Source organism: Gavialis gangeticus, unplaced genomic scaffold, assembly GCF_001723915.1.
Source record: "Gavialis gangeticus isolate Ggan-Ray unplaced genomic scaffold, GavGan_comp1, whole genome shotgun sequence".
Taxonomy (NCBI): Eukaryota; Metazoa; Chordata; order Crocodylia; family Gavialidae; genus Gavialis; species Gavialis gangeticus.
Window position 1 is genome coordinate 57,838,219 of NW_017729024.1, and position 19,178 is coordinate 57,857,396.

Below are 19,178 nucleotides of genomic sequence, written 5' to 3' on the forward strand. Positions count from 1 at the left end.
TGTGGCCTGCAAAGGGCCGCCACTGCCCTCACCAGCTCCTGCCCCACCTCCAGGCCCTGCTCCCAGGAGGCGGTGGCATGGGCTTGTGGATGGTGGCTCTCTGCCCCTGCTCACCTGCACATACCCCCTAGGGCTTTCCCAAGTACAGCCGGTTGACATCCCCTGCCATACAGAAATACCACCCCTTTTTCCTTCAGGCTTCCCAAATCTCCTTTCCCACTTGTATGTTTGCCCTTAAAAACTACTTTTTTACAATTCTTTACAAAAGGCACAAATGCAGCTGAAGGGTAGAATAGCTAAAGATGTATAAGGGGGTTTCAGAAAGTGATGGCAGTTTCAAAATAAAACCATTTTGCATGCAGTGATCACTTACTAGGCCACAATGCTTCTCTACATAGTCATAAAATATGGGTACATTCAGTAATATCGTTGTTAGTGTTCCCTCCCACCATATAGTTTCCCACTCATTGCATACACAGTGGGGGGGTTTTTAAATCACCATTACTTTCTGAAACACCCTTATATGTCCCACAGCTTCAAAAATCAACCCTACTGTTCATTAGTCTTTTTCTGGGGTGTTGGCAACAGTAGCAATGAAAGAATGCTGGATGCATGTCAGAGGTACATTATGAGGATGAAATTAACAGCATATATAAGGTCTCTCTCAAACAGCATTTTATGAATTCATTCATGTTATTTCTTCTATAACCTGAATAAATGTGTGGTATTTAATAGTCTAGTAATACTAAAAATCATGCAAGCATTTACATTTATGGCACTGTTTAAAACCTGTTTTTTTACAGTTTGGTCTCTACATTTAAGAGTGCTGTTTAGGGATAAAAACAATTTTAGCAAATTATTATTAATAGTTTTTAAGCACTCTTTTTCACTGAATTGGATGAATCATTTTTAAAGCAGCGCTATATCCCTGAATTTGAAACATCATGGAAACCAAACTGCTGCAGAAAGCATATTTGTCCAGCATTTTTGCCAAGTTAGATACTTCACTAGGCATTTTTTGTTTCATATAAGCAGTTGAATAAATCCCAACTGTAGATACAGACTAAACTTGAAAAGCCACCCAGATGTAAGTCCAAGGACTTCAGGGCAAAATAGTTTGTCATCCACAGTTCAGAAAAATATGTTCGCCCATTAGGTTGCCATGTGTGTATACACTTCTTGGGTATATAAACAGCCTCATTCCAAGTGGGAGCAGGAATGTGATACCACCTCTGTATATGGCATAAATGAGTGTGTTCCTGGGATACAGTCCAGTTTTTATGATAACACTTTAGAGAGTGTTTGAAAACTGGAGATTCCGGATCAGACCTCCATGGGTGTTATGCTTTCCAGACAGTCAGGTTTAAACAAGCATGAGATCTGATTGCAGATCAAACAGACCTTAAAGATATTTGATCAGACTTAAAAATACCTACGGAGGAAAAAGATTTCTGATATTAGAGGGCTCTTTAAGAAGGGCATAGCAGGATTCAGTGACTGAACGGTTCAACTACAAACAATTAAAATGTGTATTGGGGGGGAGGGGGGCGGAGGATAGTGGAAGAGGATATAGTATTTCCTCTGTATCTTGAAGAATGAAGTAACAGTGGAGATTTGTCCAAGGAGATATTTTAGTGAAATTACATGTTTGCCTAACTAGTTCTGCATCAAGTACACTGAAATCTGACCAGAATTTATACAGGATGTCAAACTAGATGTGCCTATATCTAAGAATCTGAAATGAAGCAAAACTTTTTTGTACTCGCCAATTACATCCCTACTAAAGGGAACGAATTACCAGCAGTTGGTAAATGCTGACAAGGTTAATAAGGTTTTACACTGGCTATGTGAGCATGATTACAGTAAAGATAATACCTCTCCTCAAGAGCTAAGATTACCAATTGAATAGCCATATGTTACAAAGAAAACCCATGGGAGAAGAATATGGTTTCCAGTGTGGAACAAATGCGTAATCATCTTATTTTTTTACATCTGCTTCTAAGAGTAGATGATATTTAAAGTCAGACCAAGGAACTTGACTACATTTTCGAGAGTATTTGCATATTTCCATATTTTTGGTTCTGTTCCGATTTAGAATAAAAACTGAAATAATCCAGATTCTCTGGGCAAAGGTTCAGCTTTACACAACCTCCCAAGCTTACTTTTTTGGAGCTGCGAACTTAAGCTGCCCAAGAGGCATGAACCTGGGAACTGGGTGTTAGTAGTTTCTGATAATCACAGCCCACTTTACATGTTCCTGTGGGGCCTGGATGAGCAAGTGGTGGGAAGCCAATTTAGGAGCTAGGGAACTCTGGCACCAAAGAGTCTCCACAAAACATTTTGACCTTGATGAGCTAGCATATTTTGGTGAAGGAATGGGAGGTTTTTTGAATGCTCTAGTGATGGTAAACTCCATTTTACAATCGGAGGAATGGAAGGGAATAAGACCAAAATTTAATGTCCTTTAAATTTGGCTACCCAGGTGTGACACCTAGGGACCTGGCGTTAGTCATGGTCTTTTGATAATACTGTGTTCAAAAGATGAAGTAAGTATGCAGTTCCATGAAGCAGGAAATACGCCATTAGCAGCAGCTCTGAGCATTGTGAAGTAGGTAATTTTACTCAGCATCACACAGGAATAGAATCCAGTTCTTTAGGGTGTCATTCAACTCCCTTGTTTGCAAAACCATCCTTTTTCTTCCTCTAGTAACTGCCTTCCAACCTCTGCAACAAGTGAGGTAAGGTTTCTAATGCCTTCAACAGTCTTCTGTTACAAACCCCTGTTAATCTCCAAGGTATTCTGTCCTTTGTACTGAATGAAGGTGGATCCTGTGGAAAAATAATGGGTCATCATGCAATTAAAAACTACCATAATGCTTGCACAAAAGGGGCTGCACATGCAGCCTTTATTTTGGAATTTCCTACCTTTTGAGTGCTTAGCTTTGAAACCTCAATGTGCTCTTAACAGCAGGCCACTGGGAATCACATTCCTCTATTTTCTTTTAAAAGAAAAAGGCAAATAGCTTAGTTCTAAGAAAGATTTGGTAAGTCATTAGCAAGATTTGGACACTCCACAGTATACTCAAGCTTGAACTGATGGGGTAGGTGGTTGTAGAAGGCTTTTTATCTTCTCTGAGAGGAGAGGAGATGCCTGCCTGATCAGTCGGTGTCACAGCTGCTTGCTGGCTGCAGAGGATTAAGCACCTTGGGTTCAGTTCAGATTCTGAAGGAGCATGTGCTCTAGTGCAGGGGTAGGCAACATTTTTTGGCCAGAGTGCCAAAAAACACCACAACGCCTACTTTGGAAGGTGCCAGAGTGCCAATATGCCAGAAAAAGAAAATGAGGGCAAGGGGTATATGGCAAGTTGCCCTGCTTGTGCCCCTGCCCCCCAGCCCTGCTGCCCCTCCCCGCCAGCCCGGGCTGCCGGCTGAAAGCCACCCACCCGAACCAGGGCCAACTGCAGCCAGGAGGCTCCAAACAGCTGTGCCGGGCTCTGGGCTCCGGCATCAGCTCCATACTGGCGCATGCACTCGTACATCGGAGTGGGCAGTGGGGAGGGGCCTGAGGCAGCGCAGCCCCGATCTCTCCCCCGGTCCCAGCACAGAGGTGATAGCAGGGTTCTGGAGCCCGGCGCTGCTGTTTGAAGCCAGCCTGGGCTCTGGGCAGCGGCAGTGGGCAGGCTGCAAACAGCTGCACCAGGCTCCACAGCTCTGGCATCAGCTCCATGCTTGCTGGTGGCAACTGCATGAGCACCTCAGGGCAGACAGCAGGGCAGCACAGCCTGCCCCAAGGTGCACACGCAGTTGCTGCCAGCATAGAGCTGATGCCAGAGCTGTGGAGCCTAGCGCAGCTGTTTACAGCCTGCCTGCTGCCACTGCCCAGAGCCCAGGCTAGCTACAAATAGCTGCGCCGGGCTCTGGAACCCAGTCACCAGCTCTGTGCCGGGAGCAGGGGAGAGAGTGCGGCTGCGCTGCCTCAGGATTCTCCCCCACCATCTGCTCTGAGGCGTGAGTGCACGTGCTGCTACAGAGCTCATGCCGGAGCCCAGCACAACTGTTTGGAGCCTCCTGGCTCTAGGGAGATGCTGCCAGCCAGGAGCCCGGGCTGCTCCCAGCAGGCAGCTGGGATGCTGCAAGCCCTGCTGGGAGCAGCCCAGGCTTCGTTGCTGATAGGAGCTCCCCAGAGCCAGGGCTGGCTGTGGCGTGCCAAGCAAAATGGCCTCGTATGCCATGCTCAGCACACGTGCTGGGGGTTGCCGACCCCTGCTCTAGTAGTTATGGTTCTTTTTCTTACACTCTGGTTTTATCCACCTCTTAGAGGCTGTCTCACATTCATCTCTGCTCCTATGCATTTCCTCCACTCCCTCCTTTCTGTACACTCTTGATGCTATCCATTACTTCCAGGTCCTCCTCCCCTCCCTGTATTCCCTGGTTTCCACATTCCTTCTCCTCTATTTTGTTCTCCTGTCTTCTGCTACAACCTCACCTCAGCCCCAGGGTCTGTTTCCTGTGTCTTCTAATCAAGAAGCTTCTTTCTGTTCCATATGGCCTGAAAGCTAGCAAAGAAACATTGAAAGCATAGGAGATTCAGTCTCCCTGCTTTTACTGTGTCCAACATCTTGGCGACACCGGGAAGCTGACAGCAACAATTGCAGGAGACAAATCCTGCAGTTTAGCCTCTGCATCACATAGACTTGGAGTGTGGTCAAAATAAATTCTGGACAATTTAAGCTGCCAAAGTTCATAAAGTCTATATTGAGCATGTGCAAACCGAAGTTTTTCAGAGGCTTGTGTTTGTTCAAGGGTATTTAGAAATTACGCCAGCTGTACATGAATGCATGGAGCCTGGGAAGTAAGCAGGAAGAATTGGAAGGCATCTCACAATCATGTAATGATGACATAAGTGGAATAACAGAGACTTGGTGGGAGCTCGCATGGCTGGAGCACTGTCATGGGTGGGTATAAACTGTTCAGAAGGAACAGACAGGAGAAGAGGAGAAGGAGTAGCTCTTTATGTAAAAGAGCCATATGATTGTTAAGAACTCCAGTATGAAACTGGAGATGCCTGCTTGAAAGCCTTTGAGTTAGGATCAGAGGGAACAACAAGGCTGATGTCATGATGGGTGTCTGTTATAGACCATCAGACCAGGAGGATGTAGTGAATGAGTTTCTTCAAACAGGTAGTGGAAGCTTCCCTATTACAAGCCCTGTTCTCATGGGGACTTTAATCACCCTGACATCTGGGAGAGCAATACAGTAGTGCACAGGAAATCCAGGAAGTTTTTGGAGAGCATTGGAGACAAATTCCAGTTGCAAGTCTTGGAGAGACTAACTAGGGGATATGCTGTACTTGACATACTGCTCACAAAACAGAAGAATTGGTGGGGGATGTAGAAGTGGATGGCAAGTTGGGCAGCAGTGACCCTGAGATGATCAAGTTCAAGATCCTGATGAAAGGAAGAAAGGAGAGCAGCAGAGTATGGACCCTGAACATCAGAAAAGCAGACTTTGATTACCCCAAGAAACAGATGGGCAAGATCTCCTGGCAGGTCAGTCTGAGGGGGAAAGGAATCTAGGAGAGCTGACTATTTTAAAGAAACCTTACTGAGGGCACAGGAATGAACCATCCAAATGTACATGAAGACTAGCAGGTAGGGCGGCAGACCACCTTGGTTTAGCAGGGAACTCTTCAGTAAGCTTAAAACAAAAAAAACCTTACAAGAAGTGGAAACTTGAAAAAGTGACCAGGGAGGAGTATAAGAGCATTGCTTGGGCATGCAGGGATGAAGTCAGGAAGGCCAAAGTGCAATTGGAGTTGCAGCTAGCAAGGGATGTGAAGGGCAGCAAGAAGGTACGACAAGTATGTCAGCAACAAAAGGAAGGTCAGGGGAAGTGTGGTTCCCTTACTGAATAGGGGAGGCAACCTAGTGACAGGTGATGTGGAAAAGGTTGAAGTACTGAATGCCTTTTCTACCTTGGTCTTCACAGGCAAGGTCAGCTCCCAGACTACTGCACCTGGAAGCACAATTTGGAGAGGAGGTGAGCAGCCAGTAGTAACAAAAACAACAGGTTAGGGACTATTTAGAAAAGCTGAACGTGTACAACTCCATGGGGCCAGACGCGATGAATCTGAGGATGCTGAGGGAATTGGCTGAAGTGATACAAAGTCTTTGAAAACTACAATGTAGTGTCCATCTTTAAGAAAGGGAAGAAGGAAGATCCAGAAAACTACAGACCAGTCAATAAGGTTCAATAATGACAAACGCAAAGTCCTGCATTTAGGACAGAACAATCCCATGCGCTGCTACAGGCTTAGGACCAACTGGGTAAGCATCGGCTCTGCAGAAAAGGACCTGGGGGTTACAGTGGCCAGTAAGCTGGATATGAAACAACAATGTGCCCTTGTTGCCAAGAAGGCTAACAACATACTGGGCTACATTAGTAGGTTCATTGTCAGCAGATTAAGGTAAGTAATTATTCCCTTCTATTCTGTACTGGTGAGGCCACAACTGGAGTATTGTGTCCAGTTTTGGGCTCCCCACTATAGAAAGGATGTGGACAAGTTGGAGAGAGTTCAGCAGGTGGCAACAAAAATAGGGAGGTGAGGAGGTGGGGCTTATTTAGTCTAGAGAAGACTAAGAAGGGATTTAATAGCAGCCTTCAACTATCTGAAGGGGGGGGTCGCGAGAGGATGGAGCTGGACTGTTCTCAGTGGTGACAGATGACAGAACAAGGAGCAATGGTCTCAAGTTGCAGAAAAGGAGGTTTAGGTTGGATATTAGGAAAAAAATTCTCACTGGAAGAACTATGGGTGCTAGAGAGGTAGTGTAATGTCCATCCTTGGAGGTTTTTAAGGCCCAGCTCAAAGCCCTGGCTGGAATAATCTAGTTAGGGACGGTGCTGCTTTGAGGAGGGGCTTGGACTAGATAACGTACTGAGGTCCCAGCCTCAATTTTCTATGATTCTAAGTGTGGGAAAAGAGTGCTGTGAGCCAGCATGGACTAAATATATTGTGAACATAAGGTAAGGCTATGTATTTATTGCCTTTAGCAGAGTCAACAAAATGTACCATATTTACTCGAACAGAAGATGACCTTGATTATATGGAAAATTTATAAATTTGTTATAATTTTCCAAGTATAGAATCTAATTACTGGAGGTTTGTCTTGAATTTGTCCCCTTCCTACTAGCTACAGTAGGGAAAATAAAACTAGGAATGAAATAGCTCTTTGCTCTCTGCTTCCCACCCATCTTTTTCCCCTGGCAGCGCCTTCCCCGCCTTACTGTCAGACCCTGTCTGTAGCAACTTGAATACAGTACCCATAGACTTAGTTCATCCAGAATTGGTGTATGTTACCTTTTTTTTTAATCACTGCATGTTTTTGCATAGGTGTTTCATAAAACATTTTTGAGCAGCACTTTGCCACCTGTATATCTAGTATAAACTAAGGTGAAATCAGTTCCAAATTCAGTTGGCCAAAGGCCAGGAGTCAAGTTCTGAGATTCAACTGAGCTGAGCTCAATCATCAAATCTGTGTAGGTCTTACATTCAAAAATAGAAGCAGTTAGAACATGTTATCAGTATCACAGTCAAAACAAGCACAAAAGAGTTTTTCACTCCCTCACCATGCATATCAATTTGGGGATATGCAGATAAGGAACACAGTCCCTGTAATCCAGATGTGGCCAGTTATTTGGGTTGGTAGGCTACTTAATGAGTTTTGGTGACCTGTTAAAAGCCACACTTCTCTCTCTCTCTCTCTCTCCATTTCTTCCTCCTAGGGCTGCAACCAGCCTAGAAGCCTGAACTCCTCCCCCCCTTCACCCTGCCCCAACCAGAGTCCACCCTCCCGCAGCTGTAGCACATCCCGCCTCTTCCCCAGGGTCCACACCTGCCAGCTGCCGGCCGCATCTGCAGTTGCCCAAACACAGCCAGCAGCTTCTGGGTCAGGGCTTCAAGTACCTGAAGGGAGCCAGGGCATGCTACAGCTGAAGGCTGCAACCAGCACAGAAACCTGAACCCACCAGCAGCTATAGCATGCCCAGCCCTGCCTCCCCCTCCCTCCATCCCCTGCACCCAGAGCCTCAACTCGGAAGCTGCCAGCCACATTTGGCCAGCTGTGGACATGCCCGGCAACTACCAGGTCCAGACTAGGGGGTGGAGGGGAGGAGCAGGGTATGCTACAGCTGTGGATGGATTCATGCTTTCATTTCTATGCTGATGGCAGACCTGGCCCAGAAAGAGAGAAAGAGTGCCCAGCATGTTGGAAGCAGGCCCAGCCACCCGGCACCATGTAGCTGTCAGAACTGCTGCCCACCTGCAAGCTGGATCCAATCAGTTGGCAGGCCAGATCTGGCCCATGGGCTATATTTTGCCCACCCCTGCTGAAATCTGACCTTGCAAACCGATGCTGGTCTACAAATAAGCACCACAGAGAGGTTGTCACACGGCAGCTTGCCATATTTTCTAGACTTTGAATAACTTTCATTTCTCTCTAGATTCTCTTCAATTTGTCATGTTTTCCTTGTGACCAAAACTGAACAGAGTTCTCCAGTGAGGCCTCAATAGTTCTGAACAGGACAGAAAAATCACTGCCTGTGATGACTTGAAAGAGTGTCAACAGTAAGGTGGATTGCATTTAATGGGCACTAGTATAGTGGCTAGAAGCAAGATTAGGGGCTACCTGGCAGGGGAAATACCATGACCAAGCAGGTAGTTTTCCTGCCTTGATTCTTTGGTCCTGCTGCAGTTCAGAATTTGTGGGTTCCCCCCTCTCGTGTGAAGTAGGGGAGGGGGAACTTGGACACCAAGGCTTGATGTTGCTGGACCCCTGCACAGGAGCCTATCAACAAGATGGAGAGGGCTCCAGGATACTACCCTGTGAAGTTCAGGGTGAAGAAGGAGTATCTGGAGAAGCCAGGGAAGCTGCTGTGCCAAGGAAAGTGTATGGGGTGAAGATCCTCGAAGAACTGCTGATGGTAAACTATGCTAATTTGCATAGGCTCATTGATATGCCAAGATGGGTAGAATGGGAACTCTACCTTAAAGATGCAAAGAGCAGGGCACAGGTCTGGGTGCAACTGCAAACAGCTATGAACAACCCCATGCTGAAGTTCTTTGAATTTGCAATGAAAACCCCAAGAAGAGAGAGGCTGCTGACAATTAAAATGCTTTCTGGCCCAGTAAAGGAAGAGGATTTTATTTTTCTGGCTCAAAGGCAGTGTGAGACAGTAGGAAAACTGGAGAAGGTCCTGCATGAGTTGGGACTGTGGACTGGAGCCTGGAGAACCAGAGCTGTGGTCACAAGCAAGCCTCGGAATCCAAGAAAAGTGCTGCACCTCCCCCCATCTATCTCCCTGGGGCCCCATAAGGGTTTCATCTTCTACCAGGGACAACCTAAGGTCTGCAGGAAATGTGGGGAGGAGGGTCATCTGATTGCACAATGCACAAAGTCTGTGCTGTGTTCAAGGAAAAGGGACATGAAGCCAAGAAGTGTAAGAAGGAATAGAAGTGTAGTAGAAGTGGGAAAGAGGAAAACAAGAGAGAGACTCCAGAAAGTGACCCCTCCCACACAACACCCAACTGCAGTCAAGAAGGCAGAAACAGAGAGGAAGGGGGTAGAAAAGCCCCAAGCAAGGGAGGAGGCAGAAGGGGAACCTCCTGCTGAAAAGGAGGAAAAAAAACTGTGCTCAGGAAAACATGACAGTCTTAAGTGTTTGAGGAACTCCAAAAACAGGGGGAGGATGAACTGGCTGAAGAAATGAAAAGGCGGCGAGAGAAGGGGAGACCAAAAACTCCTAAGGGGGGGACCTGGAAAGAGCCCTAGAAGAGGAGGAGAAAAGTGAAGGCTCTGACATGGACGTCTAGGCAGGAAAGGGGGAGATCCCAGAGTCCCTAAAGGAAAACCAAAGGAAACCAGAATCCCTAGAGGAAAACTCCCCACTACTGGAAGAGAAGCAGGCCTCCCTGAGCACAGACCAGACAGCAGGAGAGGGCACAATCCCAGAAAGGGGCCCACAAACAAATGGACCAGGTGCATCAGGAGAGGAGAGAGAGCCCCAAAATCCTCAAGCATAAACAGGGAAAATGAAAAGATACACCCCATCAGCACAGTTTTGCTCATGAGGATCCATATAGCCTCAGTAAAGGTGAGAAGCCTGCTTCATAGCTTTCATAAATGTTAGGGCTGGAAGGGACCTTGCGAGATCATCGGGTCCAGCCCCCTGTCCAAAGGGCAGGAAGTCAGCTGGGGTCAGATGACCCCAGCAAGACACGCATCCAAGCACTTCTTGAACGTGTCCAGAGTAGGTGTTTGCACCACTTCTGCAGGCAGTCTATTCCAGACTCTGGAGACTCAGACAGTAAAGTTTTTCCTTATGTCCAGTCTAAAATGGTATTCCAGCAGTTTGTAACTGTTGGACCTTGTCTTCCCTTCGGGTTCCCTGGTGAACGAACATTCTCCCAGATCCGCCCACTTTGCAAGCCTGTCCATGTCGGCCTGAATCCTCAGCCTATCCTCTAGTGCAGGGGTCGTCAACTGGGGGTACACATACCCCGAGGGGTACTTTGAGAGGTTCCAGGGGGTACACAGGTGGGTGGGGATGGAGCATCCCCCCCATGCCACTGCCTCAGGAGGAGGGCTGGGGTGGGACAAAAGCAGGGCCACACAGACCCCACACTGCTCCCACCGCTCTGCTACTCGCCGCCCCCCCGCTCCACTTGCCACCACCCCCACCACTTGGCAGCTGGCTGCACAGCATATCCACCTTCCCTGCTCGGCAGCCGAGGGTACACTGCTCTGCGTCCAACCTCCTGGGGGTACAATGATCAAAAAAGGTTGAAAACCCCTCCTCCAGTGTGATCACACTTCCCCATAATTTGGTGTCATCTGCGAGTCTGCTTCTGACACCTGAATCCAGGTAGTTTATGAATATGTTAAAGAGTACTGGTCCAAGTACTGAACCCTGAGGGATGCCATTGGTCACCATGTGCCATGTTGGTTCCATCAACTCGGTTCCATCAATTAGCACTCTGGGTTCAACCACAGAGCCAATTCCCCAGCCATTGGACCGTAAGGTTGTTGAGGCTGCAGTTCCCCAATTTTACCATGAGAACATCATGGGAGACCAAGTCAAAGGCTTTTTTGAAATCCACATAAATGACGACAGCCTCTCCTCCCCTGTCCAGGTGACATGTCACTTGGTTGTTAAAGGAGAGGAGGTTGGTCCAGCCTGACCTACCCGTAATGAAGCCGTGTTGGTTGTCTCTCAGGATGAGACCACCTGTTAGCCTGTTGTTGATGGATTCTTTAATAATTTTTTCCATGATCTTTCCAGGGATTGATGTGAAACGGATTGGCCTGTAGTTCCCTGGATCTTCCTTCCTTCCTTTCTTGAAGATAGGCACTACATTGGCCCTTTTCCAGTCTTCAGGAACCTCTCCTGAGCACCATGAATTCTCAAATATCCTCATTATTGGTTTTTCTATGATGTCATCCAATGCTTTTAGCACTCTTGGGTGCATTCCATCAGGCCCCACTGACTTACAGATGTCCAGACTCTCAAGATGTTCCCTCACAAGGCTTTTGCCAAATGTAGGCATGTAGTCACCTGTACCCTCGTAATCCTGTGTCCTGTCAAGCAGGGTGATCCCCTTGGGCTGGTGAAAAACCAACACAAAGTAATCATTAAGGAGATTAGCTTTTTCCTGGGTGTCAGATATCAGCTGCCCTGTTTGGTTCAGTAGGGGTCCAATGTTGCCCTTATTTCTCCTTCCACTTCCTACGTATCTGAAGAAGGACTATTTATTGTCCTTAATTCCCATAGCCAGTTTGAGCTCAGTTTTGGCCTTGGCTTTTCTGGTTCACTGCCTACAGGTGCGGGCCAGTGATGCATAATCCTCATTAAAGGTATTTTCCATATTCCAACCCTTGTAGTCATCTCTTTTAAGATTCTGGAGGTCCATGAGTTCCCTGTTTAGACAAGGAGGTCTCCCAGCCCTTTTACTATATTTCTTATGAGCCGGAATGGACTTCCCTTATTCTTTTAGGATCACATCCTTAAGGAGTGGCCCCTCATCTTGGACTCCCTTCCCTGTCATATCATGATCTTTCAGGGCCTCAACAACCAACCTCCTGAGCTTATGAAAGTCATCTTTCCTAAAGTCAAGGATTTCTGCATTGCTGATTGATTTGCCAGGTTTATGATGGATAGAGAAAGAAATCAACTCGTGATCACTGTCACCAATGTTCCCTTTGATCCTCAGGTCAGATTATCCCCTTTGGCAAAAACCAGATCTAGCAGTGCCTCGCCTCTTGTCATCCTGTGGATTTCTTGAGTCAGGTAGAGCTCATCAGTGTAGGTGAGGAAGCTGCATGACCAATCAGATTTAGCTGAATGCTCTTCCCATGAGATGTCAGGGTGGTTGAAATCATCCATGACTTGGCGTGTAGCTTCCGTTAGTTCCCTAGAGAATTCATGGTTGAGCTCTTCCTCCTGATTAAGAGGTTTGTAATAGACTCCTACAGTCATATTCTCTTCATGTGAAGAGCAGCAGCAGGGGCCAAGCTCAACATGAGCAAAACCACCTGCCTAGTCCTGGGAAATCTCAGCGGCCTATCACCCCTAGGGGGTCTTTGTCCCCCACAAAGGGGTAAAGATCCTCAGGGTGAAGTTTGACCCAGAGTTGATGCAACAGAGGGCATGGTAAAAGATGGAGTCCAAAGCCAAACAGAGTCTGGGACTATGGCAATTGTGCTGCCTGTCAATGAGGGTTGCATGGCACTGATGAAGGCGGTGCTTCTGCTGGTGCTCCGACCCATATACTGCCCTAGTCTTCCCTCCCTCAGAGCAAGTCATTCATAGAATCCAAAGAGCCACATGTGTTTTCTTTTGGAACTCCACATGGGAGAAACTGAGGACCAAGCTGTAGAAAGCAAAACGGTTCAGAGGCAGAGGAATGCTGGACGTCTTAATCTTCCTCTGGGCCAAGTGCATGAGCCAGGTTTGCAAACTGGCAACAGGGGCAGAATCCAAAAGAGCCCACTTTGTCAGGTAGTTTGCAGGGAAGGTGCTGTGACAGTGGCAGATGTATACGATGACCAACGGGAGCCCATGGACCGTGATGTCTCCATGGATCTATGGGGTCCTGAAATGCTTCCAGAAAAAACACAAGCTGCATGATGTGACTCTAGCAACCCTGGTGAATCCCCGCAAGATATGGGAGGTGGTAAGGGCAAGAGATATCACCTGTGGACTTGCTACCTAGTGACAGCTTCCAGGCCACGTGGAAGCAATTCTTCCACAAGGACCTGAAAAAGACGCACAGAGACCTGAATTGGCAGACAGCTCACCAGGCACTCCCCATACAGGCATGGAGAAACTGCAGGATAGAGAGGTCCATCCAACTGCCCAAGGCCAACCTGCCAGTGGGAGGCAGAAACAATTGACCACCTCTTCTGGGACTGCCCATATGTCAGAGAGGTGTGGAATAAAGTATGCACACTCCTGGTGGTGACAGATTTCAGAATCCTGGCCAGAGAAGCAGTTTTGCAAGGGCACTTGTTCAAATAGTAAGGGGCCCTGACAGCCCACTTTGACCAATTCATCTCTATACCCTTCAGGAAAGCCAGGAACCTGTTCACAAATAGGCACTCAGACCTCACAGTCAAGGACTATTAAAATGGGGCTGAGTAAAACGTACAAAAATTCACGGAAGAGGACAACAGGAAAGAAATGGTGGACTTTATATGGTGGAGAGTGGACTGACATAGACTTTTCAGAGGCAAGCCCGCCGAAGAGAACAGCAAGGACAATGGTGAGGACAGCAACAAAGATGAGAGCAAATACGATGATGAGCACTGGAATGGTTAAGGGTGTGTGGGTGTGCAGTGCACACTTTGTAATGGGACTAAAATAATTTAACTGTCAAAGTGTGTTTTGGTCTGTCAAGTGAACCACAGTGGTCACTTGGTGGGTTGTTTAAGGTGCAGTTATATATATAAAATTATAAACAGTTATAAAGAAATATTTATGCAAAAAAAGGGGGGGGAATATCTGTCAGGGGAGGCACCATGATCAACCATGTGCTTGCTTCTCAATCTTTGGAAATTAGATTGGTGGGGAGAAAGGTATTTACAGTTGGATCTCAATAATAAATGGCAATCCTTTTTGACTATATTCAAGACCAAACAGATGCCCACAGCTGTTCTGGCTGGATGTAAATTTTCCATTCCAAGGGCAAAAGGTGTTGCCCAGTCTCTCTAGGAGTTTTGGAAGATACTATCCACTATGTTTTAGAATGTTCTTTATATAATGACATAAGGAGAACATATTTATTACAGTTCTTGCAGAAATGGATACATTTTTCAAATAGAGAGAAATTAATATGGCTTTTACAGCAAACATCCAAATTTAGTAAATCGTTTTGCAAATTTTGCTTATCAGGCTGAGGCAATAAGAGTTAAATATTTTTTATTACTGATATGAGTGATACATTTTAATACTAGATTTAATTTTATTGTCTCACTTGTGGATCCATGTACAACAATATTATAGATTAAAGTCTTGATTTACTACTATATTTATATTAATAATGTTTTTATGTTGGTGGGCTCTATTTTTAGTATAATATTTGTAGTTTGGTTACTTTGTTCAAACTTATTTATATTATGGTCATATGTGTGTTATGTCATTTTCGGGGACATGGCATTTAGCCAAAATCATTAATAAATTGAAATTGAAGGAGAAGATGGGGGGGAAACAGAGAGGGACTATGGTGGGGACCCATGGCTCAGGGTGAAGGCAGTCCTAACTGATAAAGAGGTACCAAGGAATACATGTGGCCAGATATGCCTTTATGGAAAAAAGCATTATTTGAAACACTGAATGTAAGGCTGGAACAATTGACAAGCGTGCTGGCAGGCAAAAACTGAAGAGTGTGACAGTTCACATTCTGGGGGAGAGAGGGCTATGAGGAGTTCTGGGACTCGTACAGGGAAAAGTAAGATGAGGAAGCCCTGAGGGGGATTAAGTTCCTAGCAAGGGAAGAATAATGGGAGAAAGTCATAATAGTAAAGAATAAGGGTGTGTGAAGCGGGCCGTATTCGATTCGGATTCGGATTTGGCCCAAATCAGGGACAGTTATTGGATGCATTGATTTGGATCACTGTCCCTGATTTGATTCAGCCGAATCCGAATCTGAAGATTCAATGCTGATTTGGAGAATCTGTGATTCGGACCCAGACCCAGCTTTAAATGTTTTTTCTACATACCTCAAGGTACCAATACAGCTTGTGAATGCTGAGATGCTGGGGCGCATGGAGCATCCCACAGGAGTGCGGGGGGGGGGCCCTCCACATGCATGGCGGTGAACCTGGAAGTGGACCGGAAGTACTTCCAGTCCACTTCCAGGTCCACCAAGGAGCACACAGGGGGGTCTCCCTGCGCCCCCTTCCCCCAGCTCAGTGATCAGCTGCGGGGGGACCCTGGGTGCCCCCCCAGACCCAGGAGGCACCAGTCACCGAGCTGGGGATGCAGGGGGGCCCCAGCTTGCTCCCTGGCGGACTCAGAAATAGAACGGAAGTGCCTCTGGTCCACTTCCAAGTCTGCTGCCAAGCACGCTGAGGAGCCCCCACACTCCTGTGGGATGCTCCATGTGCCCCAGCATCACAGCATTCGCGAGCTGCCTGGTACCTAGAGGTATGTAGAAAAAGCATTTAAAGTTGTGTCTATGTCTGAATTGCCGAATCTTTACGAATCAATTCAGAGGGTTCTGATTTGATTCAGAGAGATTAAAGGGTCCTCTGATTCCATTCAGATTTAGAGATTCGGCCACCAGATTGGGCTGAATCTCCGCCAAATTGTATCAGGGACCAAAGTTGCAGATAGCCATAGTAAACAAGTATTTAGAGGTGATACATGAGGCAGACATGAGAAGATGGATGAAACGGAGAGTACAAGGAGTGGAGATGGTGGAGAGAGTCTTAGATAAGTAGAGAATTTGGATGGGGGCCTGGAAAGTGAGAGCAACCCTCAAGAATGATTAATTCAGAGGAGTGAGGCACCTGCTATTAGTCATCCAGCTAGGGCCTCATAGGGGGTATATAATGTGTTATGGACAGCCCAAAATATGCATCCAGTATGAGGAAGAGGGGCACATAGCAGCATATTGTGCGTTAACCCACTGCTACAGGTGTAATGGGACAGGCCACAGGGCCAGCAATTGCCAGGAGAAAATAAAATGAACAGTATGTAACAAGAAAGGTACCTATATAAAAGATGCCTGACCATGTATGCCAGCAAGGTAAGAGGGTCAGAAGGAGCAATTGAGGAGAGAGACCCCACAGAAAACAGAGACAGAATGGAAATGGAAACCCATACACAGTGGAAGAAACACTGTAAGAGATGGAGATGGGACCAAGCACTGACATCACAGTAGAAGCAGCCAGACAAGTAGTGATAAAGGAAGAGGAGGTGGTGAAGCAAGACACAGATAACTCCAAGATGGAGATAAGGGAAGATGGAGAGGCTGAGGAAATACAGAGAATGGAAGAAGGAAAGTGACAGGAAGAGGATGGTGGGAAACTGAAAGGGAAATGAAAGAAGCAGTTAAAATCAAAGAGGCTGAAAAAGATGGACCATGTGGAGGAAGATGAGATGAGTGAGATAAAGAAGATGAGAATGTAGGGAGGCAAAGAAGACAAGAATGAGAAAGAGAAGAGAATGAAGGAAAAAGATCCAGCTTTAAATAGAAAGGTAAAAACCAGTTTGAAGATAATAGAAGGGCTGGAAGGAAAAGGACGCACCGCAATGACAGGTACGGAAGACCTCTGAGAAGGATCACGGTGGAGGTTACAGTAACATCCTTAAACATATGAAGTATTTGGACTATGAAAAAGTGGAAAAAGGTAGAACTCATTTTATATAGTGTGCCTACAGGAATGTGGAATAATAGCAGAGAGTGATTATGAACATCTGAAGAAGAGATGGACGGCAGGATCATCATGGCAATCAGGAACAGAGAGCAATAAGGCGGCAGGAGCAGCATTCCTGATAAGGAACCCAAGAACACAGATGAAGCCAGGAGATAGTGTGCGGGCGATTACTGAGACTGGTAATAATGGGAGAAGAAGACAGAAATCTTTGATGTCTACACGCCCACAGAAAGTGGCCAAAGGATGGAACTATTCCAGCAATTAGAATTATACATGATGGGTGGAAGGAAATGGATTACTGTTGGTGACTTAAATTGCATGATAGAAAAAAGAGGCAGGGAAGGAAGTAGCAGCAGCAAGGTGATGGATACATCAGCAAAAACCCTGAAGGAAATTGATAAAAAAATGCAGGATTGGTAGATGTGTGGGCAAACTCCAGAATAGCAACAAGATTTGACCCCAGAGGAAGGAGGTCCTCAAGAATAGAACTAGTTCTATTATCAGAAGGTCTGTAGGTGATGCAAAAGAATGTAACAGAAGTTGCAGTGAATGACCATCAAGCACTAGAAGTCAAACTAAAAACGGGCCAGAAGAGACAGAAAAGGGATTTGAAAGCTAAACATGAGATTGTTAGAAAATGAACAACTGTGTAGGGAATACGCTGCGCTGTATAAAAGCTGGAAAACACTGAAGAGATGTTTTAAGAACCCCTGTGTTGCACTTAAAAGCAGGTTTTTAAACCTAGTGCTATAAGAGTTGACACAACACCCGGTTGATTACTTGCAGAAAGGCTTTAATAATAATACCAAAGGAAGCTATAAAACTAAATGACAGAGAAAGACCCCTTCCCAATAAAATAAGCTACTACACAAAGTTCTAGTACATATTTAGCTGCAGCAGTGTTTTCTCATCAATGCAGGCAGAAAAGCTGGTCCAGTCTTGCAGCCTTCACTGAGCAAGATCCTTTGGTCTGCTGTCTTTACACTTTAGCGGGTTGCAGCCATCACAGAGACTTGATTTTCTTGTGGCAGGCTTGTCACCACAACCCAGTCTTGCCCCAGCCACTGTCTTTAGTGTAGGCAGTTTTCTTTAAACACTATGATGAACTCAATTGGGGTTGCTCTATTTTGCATGGTCCCAGCTGTTGCCTTGCATTTTTGTGTGAAATGCACTGTTATTTCAATTTGGTCATATAGATTTTATATTTAGGCCTAGCTGAGCTGTTATTGTTTTCACCATTATCACCCTGGAATTGGTGGAGAATGATGAATGGAGAATGGTGAAGAAGCAAAGAGGAGAGTTCATCCACAAAGAAGGACAGAAGGAAGTGCAAAGGAAGAAACAACTGAGAACTCTGCAGGAGGAATTAGAGAAGTTGCTAAATCAAACAGCATAAGGAGAAGACAAGAAAAGAGATTGTAGAGAACAACAGATGGTTTAGGAAGAGAGCGAAAGAGAAGATCTTAACTCAAGTGTCTTGGACAGAAGAAGAAGAAACATAGAGTAAATATTTATCAACCAAACTCAAAGCAGTGAAAAAGGAACTGCAGACAGTGAAGGGAGTGAAAAGGGAAAGAACAATGGGACAGGAAAAAGTGCTGAAAGTGCCATGATCCTACTATGAAGAACTATACAAAGGCAGAGGGACAGATGAAACGAAAACCCAATCATTTCTAGAGGAAATTGTGCAAAAAATAGCTGAAGAAGGACGAGTGGAGTTGGAGAGAGAAATCACTCAGAAGAAGGTGTATGAAGCAATGAGAAAGTTGAAGATAGGGAAAACACCAGGCCGAGATGGACTACCAAGTGAATTTTATGAGAAATTTTAGGGATGCATAGGCAAGAACCAGGTAGAATTATTTAATAGAATCTGGGAGCGGGGCAAAATGGATGAAAGGTTTGCAGAAGGAGGTGTTGTCCTTATCTTTAAAAAAGGAGAGAGAGAAAAACTAGTGAATTGATGACCAAGTACACTGCTAAATGCAGATTATAAGATCTTTGCAAAAATGTTAGCTCAAAAAATGAGAGGCAACTTAACAGAACTGATCCATGAGGACCAGATGTGTGCCATACCAGGGAGAAAGATGCCAGATGCATTATGGTTGTACAGGGTCCCTATTAGGAGCCCTGTTACTTGCAGAAAATCCCAGACAGCTGGGGGAAGACTCCCCACCCCCGCACAGTCAGCCAATGGGAGACCATCTCCAAGAATAAAAGAAAGGGAAGTCCTGAAGAAAACGCCTT